This window comes from Somniosus microcephalus, unplaced genomic scaffold (genome assembly GCF_052327205.1).
Source record: "Somniosus microcephalus isolate GS21.2 unplaced genomic scaffold, FLI_Smic_1.0 unresolved_chr8, whole genome shotgun sequence".
NCBI classification, from domain to species: domain Eukaryota; kingdom Metazoa; phylum Chordata; class Chondrichthyes; order Squaliformes; family Somniosidae; genus Somniosus; species Somniosus microcephalus.
This window is the reverse complement of record NW_028225186.1, coordinates 4701223-4719375: the sequence shown is the minus strand read 5'-3', so window position 1 is coordinate 4719375 and position 18153 is coordinate 4701223. Positions and strand designations below refer to the sequence as shown.

Sequence of the window (18153 nt, the reverse complement as noted above, 5' to 3'; positions counted from 1 at the left end):
ATCACTGTCCCACCAGGGGTATCTGGACATTACCTGTAATAACCGTCACTGCAGGTATATCCTGGAATTACCTGCAATGGTTAGCACCAGTGCTATCCTGTCATGGGAGCCAGTATTGTATCAAAATTAGTGGATAATATGAAAGGTTTGTTAGCTGGATTTCTCACACCGGCCAATTCTCAGGCCACTGGGACTGTGAGTGAGATCTCCTGTTGGGCTCCAGTGTGGACAGTATTGTGCTGTGGATTGATGTCCACCAGTGTCAGATTACCACGGACCGCGGAGTCGTTCACTCCATCAGTCTGGCCCAGATTCAAGCAGATGTTGGATGGAAAGACGACAGTGAGCCGACATGCGGGGGCCAGATGGTTAAGGCTTTATTCTGTGCTTACATTGTGTGTCTGTACATTTGCCTTATCCTGGGTCAATCGCAGCAATGACAGGATTAACAATAAGGAGGGACTGTGTCAGAGGTGGATGGAAGCGTGTGGCAGCGGGTTCCGAGATGAGTGGGTGCCCTGCCAGTCGAACCAAAGGGGCTTTGAGGAACACGGGCCAAGAAATCGGATATGGCCTGAAAACGGGCAGAGTCATGGCCCAGCGTTACTTAGCTGCGTCTGGACAAAGTGGTCTAAGTAGCACGCAAAATTCATGCTGAGTGCTCTTTTAAATGATTATAGTGCTGATCTGAGCACTAAACCCGCTGCTCATTGCTTTACCGCTCAACAGATGGGCCAAGATCGGGTGCAGTCTGACTGAAAGTCATGTTAGACCTCGGCTTTCTCCACTACTTAAAGGGAAGGTTCTTTGATGCAGCAGCACCTCATTGTCATTCCACTTGGAGCGCCACTTGTAAGATCACGCTGTATCAGAGTGCTCTCCTGCAGCCTCAGTTTGCTGCCACCCAAGCTCAGACTGCTGCCACCATGGCTGGGTTTACCAGTGTTGAACGGGGCTTGCAGGGTGTCACAGCCGCCCAGCCATCTGGCCACCAACAGATTGCTAGGAATGTTGAGGCACCACCCTGGGGAGAGTGGCAGTGGATCTGGGGAGCAGGAACCTGCTGCCCTCTCTCAGGATGACAGCACTCCTATTCCCACCTCTGCCACTCCACCTATTGCCCTTGCCACTGCCTGTCAGCCAGCCTAGGCTGCTGCCGCCCATGCTGAGGTGGTGCAGTCTACAGCCAGGCCTTCCAGGGCCAGAGCTGCTCGAAGTCGTCCTGCAAGGCCATTTGCAGTCTCCCCCACTGAAAGTCAGCAGCCTTCCACCGGCCATTCTGCAGCCACTGGGGGAGTTGTTCGCAATTAACACAGGGCGGTAAGTTGAGCGGCGAACTCCAAAACACGTGGGAAGTGCGGCAGCCGCCATGCTTCCCTGACTCAGGCCTTAAGGGCCTGTGGTAAGACTGCGGATTTCTAGGCCTTGAAGCTTAACTTTCAGCAGCGGGATTCCCCTCCTTGGCCCAGTTGGAGCCTTTAATCGCTTCTCTCACTTTGACACAAAACAATTTTTGAGCTTCGATGTCTGATGGCCACTGGATGCAGGTTTTCTTTTTCATGACCTTTCTCATCTTGTGGTACGTTAAGAGTTCAGCATCTGGAATCTTCTCCAAGAAGATCAGGATGATGATATATTTCATCTCGTGGAAGAGCCTGTAGCTCGCTAGCTGCAGTTCCATGGAGCACCACTCGCTGTACAGTTAGTTGCGGCTCATCACACAGATGGTCTTCCTGCTCTGGTAGATGCTGTCCACGATGTTGTCGATGATATATTTGTCCAGCTCAAAATCTCTGTGGTGGAGGCAGAGTTTGAAGCTTTGAGGTCCTCTTGTTTCCAGGTTTGGCACCAACTCTTGCAGAACCCACTCGTCGTCCTGAGAATTATACGAGATAAATGCATCATACCTGTAGGACTGCTGTCTCTCTCCCCTCCCTCTGTGGTCATTCAACCACGATCGGAAAATATAAAACCCATACTTGATGTGCCAGTACCCTTTGCTGTAGAATATAGGGATGAACATGAACAAGATCAAGACCGGCACAGTTATATGGAACATGATCTGCCCAATGTCCAAGTAACAAACGCGAGCATCAAACTTATACAAGTATTCAGTTGGCCGATCTGCACATGTTTGGCTGTAAAAATAGATAACCTGCACCCTGGGGTTGGACAGGGACCAGTTTTGGAACCAACCGATGTCACAGGTGCAGGGGAACGGGTTCTTCCGTAGGTCCAGGTAGGTCAGGGAGGGCAGGTGTTCCACAACCGTGCTATTGATGATCTGAATGGCGTTTTTCCCCAAGAACAATGTCCTGAGGTTGGAAAGGTTTCCAAAGACGTCAAGAGACATGGATTGGAGGCCGACATTTTCAAGGTTGAGTCTCTCTAGACTCTGGAGATTCTTGAAGATCCCTGGATTCAGACTGTGGATCCCATTGCAAGCATCGGGCATGGAGAGGATTCTCAAATTGATCAGGTCTTCAAATCCATCTTTGGACAGTGACATTTTATTCTCTCCTATATACAGGTCTCTTAAAGAGATGAGGTCATTGAAAAACTTTGGAGGAATAATGTTGATGCCGTGGGTTGCTGGGCTTGTAGTTTGAGAATGTAGAGCTTTGTGAGGTTAACAAAGGGAGATGCTGCAATCACGCCAGTGTTGTATCTGATCCGGTTACTGTCCAAGCCCAACACTCCAAATGATGGGAGGATGTCGAAGATCTCCCTGCTGATACGGGTTATACAGTTCCTATCGTGATAAAGCTTGGTCAGGCTGTGTAATCCACAGAAAGACTGGCTGGTGAGGCTTCGAATTTTGTTCCCTCCCAGTTCCAATGTGTTCAGGTAATTGAGATTTGCAAACACCTTGCTGAAAACAATTGAGATCCTGTTGTTTCTGAGATTGAGATTCCTGAGACTCCCAAGCTTGCTGAAGGTGAGTTCATAGATGTCAGTTATGAGGTTATTGTCGAGTCGGAGCTCCTGCAAGTTGGTGAGGTTAGAAAAGGCAGCCTTGTTGATGACAGCAATGTTGTTAATGTTCAGCTTCAGGGTCCGGAGATGGGGAGCATAAGAGAAGGCGTGACTATAAATGGTGAAAATCCTGTTGTAGTGAAAGGTTAGGAGCGACAGCTTGGGAAACACCGCGACTGCCTTCCCATCCTTGTAACAGGAAGGTAACTTGATGATTCTGTTGTGCTCGATAATGAAAGAAACAACTTGCTTTCTTTTCGATGCAAATTCAAAGCAGGCCACAGATGTGAGGAGATTGTGTGATAAATCCCAGCTGGTGATGGGTGGGCACTGGGATGGGGAATGGGCAGGGAGGAATAAGATCTGATTGTTCTGCAGGACCAGGCTCTTCATAGTCCTGAGACCCAGATAGTGGCACAGGTTGGACAGCTGACTCTGGTTGTGCAGCCTTAACCCAGAGTATTGAACATCCTGTAGATCCAGGTTTGCAGATTTGAGAAACTCGGTGACATTTAAGGGGTTGTTCTTGATGATCAAACACGAGATGTTCCTCAGGTCAACTTTAGAAAATTCCAAAGCATCGTAGAGTTTGTTATTGGACAGATCCAACCTGAGAATTTTGCTGCGGAAGTTCCGTTGTCAGTCAAATGTCGTGACAGAGTTGTTAGAGAGGGAGAGGTTTCGGAGGGAGGGCGGGAGGGCGGTGCGATGTTGCAGGGAGGCCAGTTGATTGATGCCCAGATCCAGGAGCGTCAAATTACTGAGCCCAGAGACAGCTCTCACCAGATGGGAGAAATTCTGGAGTTTATTGGAGCTTAAGACAAGTGTTTGAAGATTGTCCAATGCAGCGAAGGCTTTGGGTTCAACTGTGACTAAGCGGTTGTGATGGAGCAGGAGTTGATCTAAATTTTCAAGTTCTTGGAAACCCGAAGAGTTCAGACGAGAGATACTGTTGTAGGACAGGTTAAGGGTCAGTAGGCTGGTGAGATTACTGAACGCACCGCAGCAAACATTCTCAATCCGATTGTAATCCAGCTGCAGGGTGAGCAGCTTGGACAGGCTGCGGAAGCTGTCCGCTTGCAGTTGGGTTAGCCAGTTGTGGGAGATGTTCAAGTGCACGGTGCTGGCTGGGAGGTCGGACACGGCACTAGAGACCTGTGTCAGGAAGCGGTGGACGCACTGAAATGTACCATTGTGGTTGGCATCCTGCATGCAGTTATTGAAACTGTACCCGGGGACTGTGGGCACCAACACATTGCAGGAGAGGGCACAGAGAAGCAGCAGCCAGTCAACGGTCAGTCTCAACATCACAGCCTCCTTCTTCCGTCCGAGGGTTCAGATGTTTTGCAGGACCTCACTCAAGAAAAATTCTGTGGGTGTGAGATGTTTTTTCTCTGTCGCTGCCAGAACAGCCTGTAAAGTCAGAGATGGTTTACATTGTCAGTTTAGTAGAAATTAAGCAAATCAGTTAACCTGCTTCCATGGATACTCTGTTCTCCACTACTCTGAAAAGCCATTCCCATGTTTAATATCTGTGATATGCGGAAGGCTCCTTTCTGTCCAGATATTACCAGCTCCCTGAAGACCCCTTACTCCTCTGAACACCTCACACTCTCGCATACCTCGCCCATTCCATCATCACCTGCGGCTCTCCCAGGCCACGGCTACTTTCTCATTAAGATCTGCTTCCTCTTTGTATTGAAGTGCCAAAGGCCCCAGACCCTGATGACTGTGTTCTCGAATACTGAGGGAAGACAGAGAGGAGATAACAGAGGCTTTGAGGACAATGCTCCAAACATCCTGTGCACTGGTCCCCATATTACAAAAATGATATAGAGGCACTGGAGAAGCTGCAAAAAAGGTTTGTACCAGAACTGAGAGGTTTCAACTATCAGGAAATACTAAACAGGCTGGGGCTCTTTAGAAAAGAGACTGAGAGGTGACCTGAAAGAGGTTTTTAAAATAATGAGGGTGTTCGATAGGGTAGACAGAGAGAAGATATTTCTAGTTGTGGGGGGAGACAAGAACTGGTGGCCATACATATGAGATAGTTACCAATTAATCCAATAGGGAATTCAGGAGTAAGTTCTTTACCCAGAGAGTGGTGAAAATGTGGAAGATGCTACCACAAGGAGTGATTGAGGCGAATGTCATTTGAGGGGAAGCTAGATAAGGTCCTGAGGGAGAAAGGAATAGAAGGATGTGGTGATAGTGTGAGATGAAGTAGGGTGGGATGAGGCTCGTGTGGAGCATAAACGCTGGCGTGGACCGGTCGATGCGAATGGCCTGTGTCTGTGCTGTAAAATTCTATGTAAACCTTGGATATGGAAGTTGTGCCACATGCCTGCAGTTGTCAATATAACAACTCTCTTCAGAGTGAAAGGGATAAATCAGATAACTGCAGACCAGTCGGCCTAACATTGGTGGTGGGTGAGCTCCCAGAGAAAGAAAAAAGAAAGTCTTGCATTTCTACAGCGCCTTTCATGACTTCAGGACGTCCCAACGCTTTAGCGCCAATGAAGTGTAGTCACGGTTGTAATGTAGGAAATGTTGTAGCCAATTTGCGCACAGCAAGCTCCCACAAACAGCACTGTGATAATGACCAGATAATCTGTTTTAGTTATGTTGATTAAGGTATAAGTAATGGCCCAGGACCCAGGGGAGATCCCTCCTGCTCTTCTTCAAAATAGTGCCATAGGATCTTTTACACCCACCTGAGAGGACAGACGTGGCCTCGGTTTAACATCTCATCTGAAAGACTGTGCCTCCGACAGTGCAGCACACTCTGTGTACTGCATTGGAGTGTCAGCCAGGATTTTTGTGCTCAAGCCACTGGAGTGGAGAGAGCGAGAGTGACTCAGAGCAATGGTGCTTCCCACTGAGCCACGGCCGACGGGAGCAGGGACTGCAGGGAGGATGAGCAACCTGGCCACAGCACCGTGGAACGGGGGGCCATTCAAGAGGGGGGAGTAAATAGAAATGTTGTAGTGGTAGGGGATAGTATTTTTAGGGGGATAGATAGAGTTCTCTGCAGCCGAGAGCGAGACTCCCGAAGGCTGTGTTGCCTAACCGGTGCCAGGGTTAAGGACATCTCCTCTGGGCTGGAAAGAAACTTTCAGTGGGAGGGGGTGGATCCAGTTGTCGTGGTCCATGTTGGTACAAACGACGTAGATAGGACTAGGAAGCCAGATCTGTTAAAGGAGTATGAGCAGCTAGGCGTCAAATTATAAAACAGAACCTCAAGGGTAATAATCTCTGGATTATTACCTGAGCCACGAGCGAATTTGGCTAGGACAAATAAAATTAGAGAGTTAAATGCGTGGCTCAAAGACTGGTGTGGGAGAAATGGGTTTTGCTTCCTGGGACACTGGCACCAGTATTGGGTCAGGAGGGAGCTGTTCCGTTGGAGCGGGCTTCACTTGGCCAGTGCTGGGACTAGACTCCTGGCGGATCATATAAATAGAGCTGTAGAGAGGGCTTTAAACTAACTAGTGGCGGGGAGGTTCCTTGAGAGCAAATAATAAAAATGACAACAGAGAAGGTCATAGACTTAGGTAGCAGCGGGGAAATTTAAAACCAGAGCGTGTCAGGAAGGGGCAGAAGGTATGGAGTAAAAGGTAAAGTAATAAAAAAGGCAAAAGCAGGAACTAAGTGTCACAAAACATATTTGAAAGTTCTCTATCTGAATGCACGCAGCATTCGTAACAAAATAGATGAGTTAATGGCTCAAATAACTACATATGGGTATGATCTTGTGGCCATTACAGAAACATGGCTGCAGGCTGAAAATGCCTGGGAATTAAACATACCAGGTTATTTAACGACCAGGAAGGACAGGCAGGAAGGAAGGGGAGGTGGGGTGGCTAAGTTAATAAAGGAAGGAATCACTGTAATACAGAGAAATGACATTGGGTCAAAAGATCAGGATAATGAAACAGTTTGGGTGGAGGTAAGGAATAATAAGGGGAAAAAACATTAGTGGGCATAGTCTATAGGCCTCCGAACAGTTGCAACTTTGTTGGACGGAGTGTCAATCAGGAAATAGTTGAGGCTTGTAATAAGGGAACATCTATAATTATGGGGGATTTTAACTATCATATAAGATTGTGAATGGGTTTGATCGGGTGGATGCGGGGAGGATGTTCCCGATGATGGGTGAAACTAGAACTAGGGGGCATAGTCTTAGAATAAGGGGCTGCTCTTTCAAAACTGAGATGAGGAGGAACTACTTCACTCAGAGGGTGGTAGGTCCATGGAATATGCTGCCCCAAAAAGCTGTAGAAGCTACATCATTACATAAATTTAAAACAGAAATAGACAGTTTCCTAGAAGTAAAGGGAATTAAGGGTTACGGGGAGCGGGCAGGTATTTGGACATGAGTCTAGGTTCGGATCGGACATGGCCCTGTGGGTAGCAGAGCGGGCCCAGGGGCTGTGTAGCCTGATCCTGCTCCTATTTCGTGTGTCTAATTCTGTTAGATTCAGGAGATGGCTCTATGATAGTAGATTGGAGGCGAGGATCAGATCAGCCATGATCTTATTGAATGGCGGAGCAGGCTCGAGGGTCCAATTGGCCTACTCCTGCTCCTATTTCTTATGTTCTTATGGTCTTATAGGGTCTGATGAAAGGGAGGAACTGAAAGAAATCAGTATTTGTAGGGAAATGGTGTTAGGGAAATTGACGGGATTGAAGGCCGATGAATCCCCAGGGGCTGATAATCTACATACTAGGGTACTTAAGGAAGTGGCCCTCGAAATAGTAGATGCATTGCTGATCATCTTCCAACATTCAATGGAATCTGGAACAGTACCCATAGATTGGAGGGTAGCTAATGTTACCCCACAATTCAAAACAGGTGGTAGAGAGAAAAATGGGAATTAGAGACCGGTAAACCTGACATCGGTAGTGGGGAAAATGCTGGAGGCCATTATAAAAGATGTAATAGCAGAGCACTTGGAAAACAGTGACAGGATCAGACAAAGTCAACATGGATTTACAAAAGGTAAATCGTGCTTGACTAATCTACTGGAATTTTTTGAGGATGTAACTGGTAAAATAGATAACGGAGAACCAGTGGATGTGGTGTATTTGGACTTTCAAAAGGCTTTCGATAAGGTCCCGCATAAGAGATTAGCGTGTAAAGTTAAGGCACATGGGATTGGGGCAAGGTATTGACTTGGATAGAGAACTGGTTGGCAGACAGTTGACAAAGAGTTGGAATAAATGGGTCTTTTTCCGAGCGGCAGGCAGTGACTAGTGGGGCACCGCAGGGATCGGTCCTTGGACCCCAGCTATTCACAATATATAATAATGATCTAGACAAGGGAACTAGATGTAATATCTCCAAGTTTGCAGATGACACAAAGCTGGGTGGGCGTGTGTGCTGTGAGGAGGGTGCCGAGAAACTCCAGTATGATTTGGACAGGTTGGGTGATTGGGCAAAAGCATGGCAGATGCAATATAACGTGGATAACTGCGAGGTTATCCACTTTGGCGTCATAAACAGGAAGGCAGATTATTATCTGAATAGCAATAGATTGGGAGAAGGGGAAGTGCAACGAGACCTGGGTGTCCTTGTACAGCAGTCGCTGAAGGTAAGCATGCAGGTGCAGCAGGCAGTCAAGAAGGCAAATGGTATGTTGGCCTTCGCAGCGAGAGGGTTTGAGTACAGGAACAAGGATGTCTTGCTGCAGTTGTATAGGGCCTTGGTGAGACAACATCGTGAGTATTGTGTGCAGTTTTGGTCGCCTTATCTGAGGAAGGATGTTCTTGCAATGGAAGGAGTTCTGCGAAGATTCACCAGGCTGATACCTGGGATGGCATGAATGACGTATGAGGAGAGATTGGGTCGATTGGGCTTATACTCGCTGGAGCTTAGAAGAATGAGAGGGGATCTCATTGAAACTTATAAAATTCTGACAGGACTGGACAGACCAGATGCAGGAAGGATGATCTCGATGGCCGGGGAGTCCAGAACCAGGGGTCACAGTCTAACGATAAGGGGTAAGCCATTTATAAGGAGATGAGGAGGAATTTCTTCACCCAGAGAGTGGTGAACCTGTGGAATTCTCTACCACAGAAGGCAGGAGAGGCCAATTCATTAAATATATTCAAGAAGGAGTTGGATATATTTCTTAAGGCTAAAGGGATCAAGGGGTATGGGGAGAAAGCAGGGACCGGGTACTGAATTTGGATGATCATCCATGATCGCATTGAATGGCGGAGCCGGCTCGAGGGGCCGAATGGCCTACTCCTGCTCCTATCTTCTATGTTTCTATGATTCTATTTCCTTATATGGGATAAAATTAATACTCAACTAGAAACCGTTCCAGAAACCAGGAAGCTGGTTAAAAGACAGAAGCAGAGTGCGGTAGTTATTGGGTGTTCTTTTGACTGGACGATGTAAAGAGTTGGCCCCCCTGCATCACTGCTGCGACCGTTGCCCTTCTTGCTATTTCAACAATCTGGACATGGGTACAGGAGGCAGACGTAGCGACATTTGCTGCTAACACGAAAAACAGGGAGCCTGGGTAGCTGTGAAGGAACCGTCAGTGAACATGTAGAGAAGAATATGGAGAGGAAATGTACACCAAATGGTATGTTTAAAGCTGCCGAGGAGTCTCCAGCAATAGATATTTACAGAGCAGAGGAGACCATTCGGCCCACTGTGTTAATTCTGGGTCTTTGCCACAGCAATACTAAACTAAACCCACTGACCCACTATCTCCCCATAGACCTGTATCAATCGCAAAATAATCCCACTGCCCCACTCTCTCCGCAAAGCCCTGTAACAATCCCAAACTAATCCCACTGTCCCGCTCTCTCCCCAAAGCCCTGCAACAGTCCCAAACTAATCCCACTGACCCGCGATCTCCCCATAGCCCTGTATCAATCACCAAACTAATCCCATTGCCCCGCTCACACCCCATAGACCTGTATCAATCACAAACTAATCCCAGTACCCCGCTCTCACCCCATAGCCCTGAATCAATCCCAAACTAATCCTACTGCCCCGCTCACACCCCATAGACCTGTATCAATCACAAACTATTCCCACTGCCCCGCTCTCACCCCATAGCCCTGAATCAATCCCAAACTAATCCCACTGCCCCGCTCACACACTATAGACCTGCATCAATCACAAACTAATCACACTGCCCCGCTCACACCCCATAGCCCTGTATCAATCACATACTAATCCCACTGCCCCGCTCTCACCCCATAGCCGTGAATCAATCCCAAACTAATCACACTGCCCCACTCACACCCCATAGACATGTATCAATCACAAACTAATCCCACTGCCCCGCTCTCACCCCATAGCCCTGAATCAATCCCAAACTAATCACACTGCCCCACTCACACCCCATAGACCTGTATCAATCCCAAATAAATCACAGTGCCCCACTCTCTCCCCATAGCCCTGCGCCGGCACTTTGAAAGAGCTCTGCAATTAATTTCAATCACCTGCCCTTTCCCCATAGCCCTGTAATGTTTTTCCTTCAAGTATTTATTCAACTGCCTTTTGAAAGTCACTATTGAATCTGCTTCCACCGCCCTTTCAGGCAGCGCATTCCAGATCACAGCAACTTGCTGCTTAAAAAAAATGTTTCCTCATGTCACCTCTGGTTCTTTTGCCAATCACCATAAATCTGTGTCCTCTGGTTACCGAATCTTCTGCCAGTGGAAAAACTTTCTTCTTATTTATGCTATCAAAACTATTCATAATTTTGAACATCTCTATCAAATCTCCTCTTAACCCTCTCTGCTCTAAGGAGAACAATCCCAGCTTCTCCAGTCTCTCCACATAATTGAATTCCCTCATCCCTGGTACCATTCTGGTAAATCTCCTCTGCACCCTCTCTAAGACCTTGACATCCTGTGTTGACTTAAACAACATAGCACTGATTTGACACGTTCCTGTGAAAGATCATTGATCATTAAGAGATTGTAAATCTCACCTGCTTGCTGCTGGGGTTTGCCGATGTTGAGCTGAGACTGTAAGTGCAATGGTTTTGAAATGAAAATCAGAGGGGATGTGGTTTAGAAGTCACATGAATGAAATGACAGTTTCATCTTAAAAAGGAGAAGTGTAAGTGAAGGCAGTCCACGAGGAGGCTGGATTGGCTCGTGTGTGTCATGGGCTGTGGTAACCTACTGTCCAAACTGCCTACTGTGGGCAGCAGCAGCTGTAACAGCTGGGAGCCCCTTTCTTTATCTTTACAACTTCCCTTCTCCACCTCTCCCCTCCTGCTGAAACCCATCACCACTGGTCCTCTGCTCAGCCATTGCCCACAGCTAGCAGGGCGAGTGGACAAGAAGCCAGGCTCATTCACCCTCTCCCTAACACAGGGCCACAGACACCAATTGTAACCGCTGCCCAGGCTCAGGTCAGCTCCCTCAGCACAGGCCGGGGATGAAGCCTGGGCATTTCCAAATGCAAGGAAGCAAGAAACAAATACTGGCCAGGAAAGTCTCAGTGAGTTCGAGTAATCTGTGCGTTTGTTTGATTGAAACCAAAACAGCTTCGAACACGAGGAAGCTTCACACAGGTGGAGAAATTCAGTTCACTTTTTCGACACAATTCAAAGCAGCAGAAGCAATGAACACGTTGAAACCGGCAAATATGAACACATATATCACTAAGCAACAACAGAATAAGAAGCATATGACACGGAAAAGGAAGAAATGAAAGAATGATTCAAAGAAAGAAAGAAAGTACAAGGACTTGGGGCTTTATACACGGGCACTGTGTTTCTTTCTGCGCCAGGACAGCAGAGGGCACAATCGGAACATCAGCCACATTAGTGCCTGAAACATGGTTCAATAGGAACAGGAGGAGGCCATTTAGCCCCTTGAGCCTGTCGAACAGGAACAGGAGGAGGCCATTCAGCCCCTCGAGCCTGTCAAACCGGAACAGGAGGAGGCCATTCAGCCCCTCGAGCCTGTCGAACAGGAACAGGAGGAGGCCATTCAGCCCCTCGAGCCTGTCAAACCGGAACAGGAGGAGGCCATTCAGTCCCTCTCGCCTGTCAAACCGGAACAGGAGGAGTCCATTCAGCCCCTCGAGCCTGTCAAACCGGGACAGGAGGAGTCCATTCAGCCCCTCGAGCCTGTCAAACCAGAACAGGAGGAGGCCATTCAGCCCCTCGAGCCTGTCAAACCGGGACAGGAGGAGACCATTCAGCCGCTTGAGCCTGTCGAACAGGAACAGGAGGAGGCCATTCAGCCCCTGCAGCCTGTCAAACCGGAACAGGAGGAGGCCATTCAGCCCCTCGAGCCTGTCGAACAGGAACAGGAGGAGGCCATTCAGCCCCTCGAGCCTGTCAAACAGGAACAGGAGGAGGCCATTCAGCCCCTTGAGCCTGTCAAACACGAACAGGAGGATGCCATTCAGTCCCTCGAGCCCGTTACACTGGAACAGGAGGTCATTCAGCCCCTCAAGCCTGTTACACAGGAGGAGGCCATTCAGCCCCTCGAGCATGTTACACAGGAACAGGAGGACATTCAGCCCCTCAAGCCTGTTACACAGGAACAGGTGGAGGAGATTCATTCCCTTGATCCAGTTACACAGGAACAGCTAATTTATTATTAATGTTTCATGTGATGTGTTTGCTCTGAAATAAATTGTTAAAAATTTTAACTTGCATTGGCTGGGAATCGAACCCGGGTCTCCCGCGTGGCAGGCGAGAATTCTACCCCTGAACCACCAATACTCACAGTGACAGCAAGGCCCATTTTCCAGTAGCTACAATTTATTTTTGACTTTTGTTAATAGAAGCGAGGACACTGCGGTAAAATAAAAAGCGAAATGCAGCAGATGCTGGATCTGAAATTGTTCATTAAATGTTGGAAACACTCCACAGGTCAGGGAACATCTCTGGACAGAAAAACACAGGGTTAACCTTTCAGGTCCATGAGCTCTCGGTAGAATTAAGATTTTGCAGTTTTGTAGGTCCCGTGTGAGTTTCCTTCCAAACTTTTTAAACTTTTAAACTGCTCAAAAATTACAAAATTAAGAAACTAACCTTCCCTCGAAAAATAAATGGCCCGTACGGGGATCGAACCCGCGACCTTGGCGTTATTAACACCATGATCTAACCAACTGAGCTAACCAGCCCATCTGTAAGGCTCATCTATAGTACCGTCCCTGTTTCTGGTCTTTGCCAGCTAAGTCACTTTGTCTTTGAAGGCTGTAAAATAAGGACTTGCATTTCTTCAGGGCTTTCACGACCTCAGGTCATCCTAAAGTGCTTTACAGTCAATGAATACTTTTTGAACTGTTTTGCATCTGTGATAGGTAGATTGGTCAGGAGGAGGTCAAGTAGGTTTTCCCCTCGTGTTGGTTCCCTCACCACCTGCTGCAGGCCCAGACTGGCAGCCATGTCCTTCAGGACTCGAACAACTCGGTCAATAGTGCTGCTACCGAGCCACTCTTGGTGATGGGCATTGAGGCCCCCCACCCAGAGTACATTCTGTGCCCTTGCTGCCTTCAGTGCTTCTTCCAAGTGGTGTTCAACATGGAGGAGTACTGATTCATCAGCTGAGGGAGGGTGGTAGGTGGTAAACAGCAGTAGGTTTCCTTGCCCATGATGTTCCTGCATAACAGGCTTAACAGGCTGAATAGCCTCCTCCTGTTCCTGCATAACAGGCTCGAGGGGCTGAATGGCCTCCTCATGTTCCTGTATAACAGGCTTGTGGGGCTGAATGGCCTCTTCCTATATTTGTGCAACAGACTCAAGGGGCTGAATGGACTCCTCCTGTTCCTGTGTAACAGGCTTGAGGGGCTGAATGGCTTCCTCCTTTTCCTGCATAACAGGCTTAACAGGCTGAATAGACTCCTCCTGTTCCTGCATAACAGGCTCGAGGGGCTGAATGGCCTCCTCCTGTTCCAGTGATACAGGCTTGAGGGGCTGAATGGCTTCCTCCTTTTCCTGCATAACAGGCTTAACAGGCTGAATAGCCTCCTCCTGTTCCTGCATAACAGGCTCGAGGGGCTGAATTGCCTCCTCCTGTTCCTGTATGATAGGCTCGATGGGCTGAATGGCCTCTTCCTGTTTATGTGTAACATACCCGAGGAGCTGATTGGCCTCCTCCTGTTCCTTTATAACAGACTCGAAGGGCTGAATGGCCTCCTCCTGTTCCTGTATAACAGACTCAAGGGGCTGAATGGCCTCCTCCTGTTCCTGTGTAACAGGCTCAAGGGGCTGAATGGCATCCTCCTGTGCATGTATAACAGGCTCGAGGGGCTGAATGGCCTCCTCCTGTTCATGTATAGCGGGCTTGAGGGGCTGAATGGCCTCCTCCTCTTCCTGTGTAACCGGCTCGAGGGGCTGAATGGCCTCCTCCTGTTCCTGTCTAACAAGCTTGAGGGGCTGAATGGCCTCCTCCTGTTCCCATATAACAGACTCGTGTGTCTGAATTGCCTCTTCCTGTTCCAGTGTAGCAGGCTTGAGGGACTGAAGGTCCTCCTCCTGTTCATGTGCGGCAGGTTTGAGGGGCTGAATGGCCTCCTGCTGGTCCTGTGAAACAGACTCGTGGGTCTGAATTGCCTCCTCCTGTTCCTTTTTAACAGACTCGTTGGTCTGAATTGCCTTCTCCTGTTCCTTTATAACTGGATCATGGGTCTGATTTGCATCCTCTTCATCCTATGTAACAGGTTCGAGGGGCTGAATGGAGTTCTACTGTTCTTGTACAGATCTTGTATCGCTGAACGGCTTCCTCCTGTCCAATGCAACAGGCTCGAGGCGTTAAAGGCCTCCTCTTGTCCCTGTGTAACAGGCTCGAGGGGCTGAATGGCCTCCTCCTGTTCATGTATAACAGGCTAAAGGGGCTGAATGGCCTCCTCCTGTTCCTGTGTAAAAGGGTCATGGGACTGAATGGTCTCCTCCTGTTCCTATGTAAAACGGCCATGGGACTGAATGGCCTCCTCCTGCTCCTGTGTAACTGACTCAGGGGTTGAGAGTACTCAGAGGGAAAGTGTCGGGGCGGTAGTTTCCCTTCTCTGAATTACCGATTTAATGCTAAATGTACCATCAGTGGAGGAACCACCGAACCCTGACCCAAAATCCGATTCTGGCGGGACTCGAACCCACAACCTTTGAATGTCTTTAATTTATCAAACAACGAGAAGTCCAATGCGCTATCCATTGCGCCACAGAGCCAACTACATAAAGCTCTATTACAAAAGCAAAATAGTGTTGATGCTGGAAATCTGAAATATAAACAGATGAAATGCTGGAAACACTCTGCAGGTCAGGCAGCATTCCATGTCTGTTTAAAAGGGGTCTACTTTCAGTCCCGGATCATTCTGTGTCTGTTTAATAGGGACATGCTGTCAGTCCCGGATCATTCTGTGTCTGTTTAAAAGGGTCATGCTGTCAGTCCCGGTTTATTATGTGTCTGTTTAAAAGGGACATGCTGTCAGTCCCGGATTATTCTGTGTCTCTTTAAAAGGGATGTGCTGTCAGTCCCGGGTCATTCTGTGTCTGTTTAAAAGGGACATGCTTTCAGTCCCGGATTATTCTGTGTCTTTTTAAAAGGGATGTGCTGTCAGTCCCGGATTATTCTGTGTCTGTTTAAAAGGGATGTACTGTCAGTCCAGGATCACTCTGTGTCTGTTTAAAAGGAATGTGCTGTCAGTCCCGGGTCATTCTGAGTCTGTTTAAAAGGGATGTGCTGTCAGTCCCGGATCATTCTGTGTCCGTTTAAAAGGGATGTGCTGTTAGTCCCGGATCATTCTGTGTCTGTTTAAAAGGGATGTGCTGTAAGTCCCTGGTCATTCTGTATCTGTTTAAAAGGGATGTGCTGTCAGTCCCGGATCATTCTGTGTCTGTTTAAAAGGGATGTGCTGTCAGTCCCGGATCATTCTGTGTCCGTTTAAAAGGGATGTGCTGTTAGTCCCGGATCATTCTGTGTCTGTTTAAAAGGGATGTGCTGTAAGTCCCTGGTCATTCTGTATCTGTTTAAAAGGGATGTGCTGTCAGTCCCGGATCATTCTGTGTCCGTTTAAAAGGGATGTGCTGTCAGTCCCGCATCATTCTGTATCTGTTTAAAAGGGATGTGCTGTCAGTCCCGGATCATTCTGTGTCTGATTAAAACGGGTGTTACATAATATTATAGAGTCTGCCCCACAGAAACAGTGCATTTGCACGAACTGGTCTCCACACGAGGCTCCTCCTTCTCTATTTCTCCTCACCCCCCAAATAAAACTAGAAGCAGTAATGGTAACCATGAAACTATCGGATTGTCGTAAAAACCCATCTGGTTCACCAATGTCTTTCAGGGAAAGAAATCTGCCGTCCTTACCTGGTCTGGCCTTTGTGTGACTCCAGTCCCATAGCAATGTAATTGATTCTTAACTGCCCTCTGACATGGCCTAGCAAGCCACTCAGTTGTAACAAACCGCTATGAAACAAAATAATAAAAATGAAGCTGGGCGGACCACCTGGCCTGATCCATATCAGCCTCCTCCTGAGGTCCCCACCATCACAGAAGCCAGTCTTCAGCCAATTCGATTCACTCCACGTGATATCAAGAAAAGGTCGAGCACACTGGATACAGCAATGGCTCTGGGCCCTGACAACACCCCGGCTATCATACTGAAGACTTGTGCTCCAGCCAAGCTGTTCTAGTACAGCTAAAACACTGGCATGTAGCCAACAATGTGGAAGACTGCCCAGGTATGTCCTGTCCACACAAAGCAGGACAACTCCAATCCAGCCAATTACCGCCCCATCAGTCTACTCTCTACTCTCAATCATCAGCAAAGTAATGGAAGGTTTCATCCACAGTGCTGTAAAGTGGCACTTACTGACCAATAACCTGTTCATTGATGCCTGGTTTGGGTTCTGCCAAGAGCACTCGGCTCCCGACTTCATTAAAACCTTGGTCCAACATGAACAAAGGAGCTGACCACCAACATCCTGGGGGTTACCATTGACCATAAATACTGTGACAACAAGAGAAGCTCAGAGACTAGGCATTCTGCGTCGGGTGTCTCACCTCCTGACTCCCCAAAGCCTTTCTACCATCTACAAGGCACAAGTAAGGAGTGTGATGGAATACTCTCCACTTGCCTGGATGAGTGCAGCTCCAACAACACTCAAGAAGTTCGACACCATCCAGGACAATGCAGCCCGCTTGATTGGCGCCCCATCCACCACTTTAAACATTCACTCCCTCCACCACCGGCGCACCGTGGCTGCAGTGCGTACCATCTACAAGATGCACTGCAGCAACTCACCAAGGCTTCTTCAGCAGCACCTGCCAAACACGCAACCTCTTCCACCTAGAAGGACAAGCGCAGCAGGCGCATGGGAACACCCCCACCTCCAAGTTCCCCTCCAAGTCACACACCATTCTGACTTAGAAGTATATTGCCGATCCTTCATCGTCGCTGGGTCAAAATCTTGGAACTCCCTCCCTAACAGCACTGTGGGAGTACCTTCACCACACGGACTGCAGCGGTTCAAGAAGGCGGCTCACCACCACCTTCTCAAGGGGCAATTAGGGATGGGCATTTAATGCTGGCCTTGCCAGCGCACCCACATCCCATAAACGAATTTTAAAAATCCTATCAGCATATCCTTCTATTCCTTTCTCCCTTCCGCTTAAATGCATCCAGTAGAGTTCGCCTCAACTACTGCATTCTCAGCGCTCTTTGGCCAAAGAAGTTAACCCTGAATTCCCTGCTGGATTTATCGGTGAGTATTTATGACCTGTCTTCTCTGAGCTAGTTCCTGACTCACTCACAGTAGGAAGCATTTTCTCGCTGCTAATGTGCAGCTGCGATGGCCGAGTGGTTAAGGCGTTGGACTCGAAATCCAATGGGGTTTCCCCGCGCAGGTTCGAACCCTGCTCGCAGCGACTTTGATGCAAATTCTTTATTTTATTTCATCGGCTCCCTGTGGCGATCACTGGCCCCGAAATTGATCAGAATTCCCTCCACTGCACTTCATTACACTGATTAACCCAAAGTTCCAATTGAAACACTAATAATTTATCGGCATCAATTAGATATTGTGGATTTGTTGGGAACTAGTGAGCAATACGCACACAAAGCAGCATCAAAAATACTAATTAATAAAGAGCGCTGCAGTGTTTGGTATGGAATCACATTCAGCTACTAAGTGGGAACACGATTTGGTTTTATAAAACTGAACACGAATTAAAAAG

General features: G+C 48.1%; 1 non-coding gene and 1 pseudogene across 1 annotated transcript; one reads left to right on the top strand and one right to left on the bottom strand.

Annotated features, from left to right (window-relative positions):
- Positions 1 to 1432: 1432 nt before the first annotated feature.
- Positions 1433 to 4284, bottom strand: LOC147085300 (uncharacterized; annotated as a pseudogene).
- Positions 4285 to 17762: 13478 nt separating this feature from the next.
- Positions 17763 to 17844, top strand: trnas-cga (transfer RNA serine (anticodon CGA)). The gene has a single exon. It is a non-coding gene; the product is annotated as a tRNA-Ser (tRNA).
- The last annotated feature ends 309 nt before the right edge of the window (positions 17845 to 18153 follow it).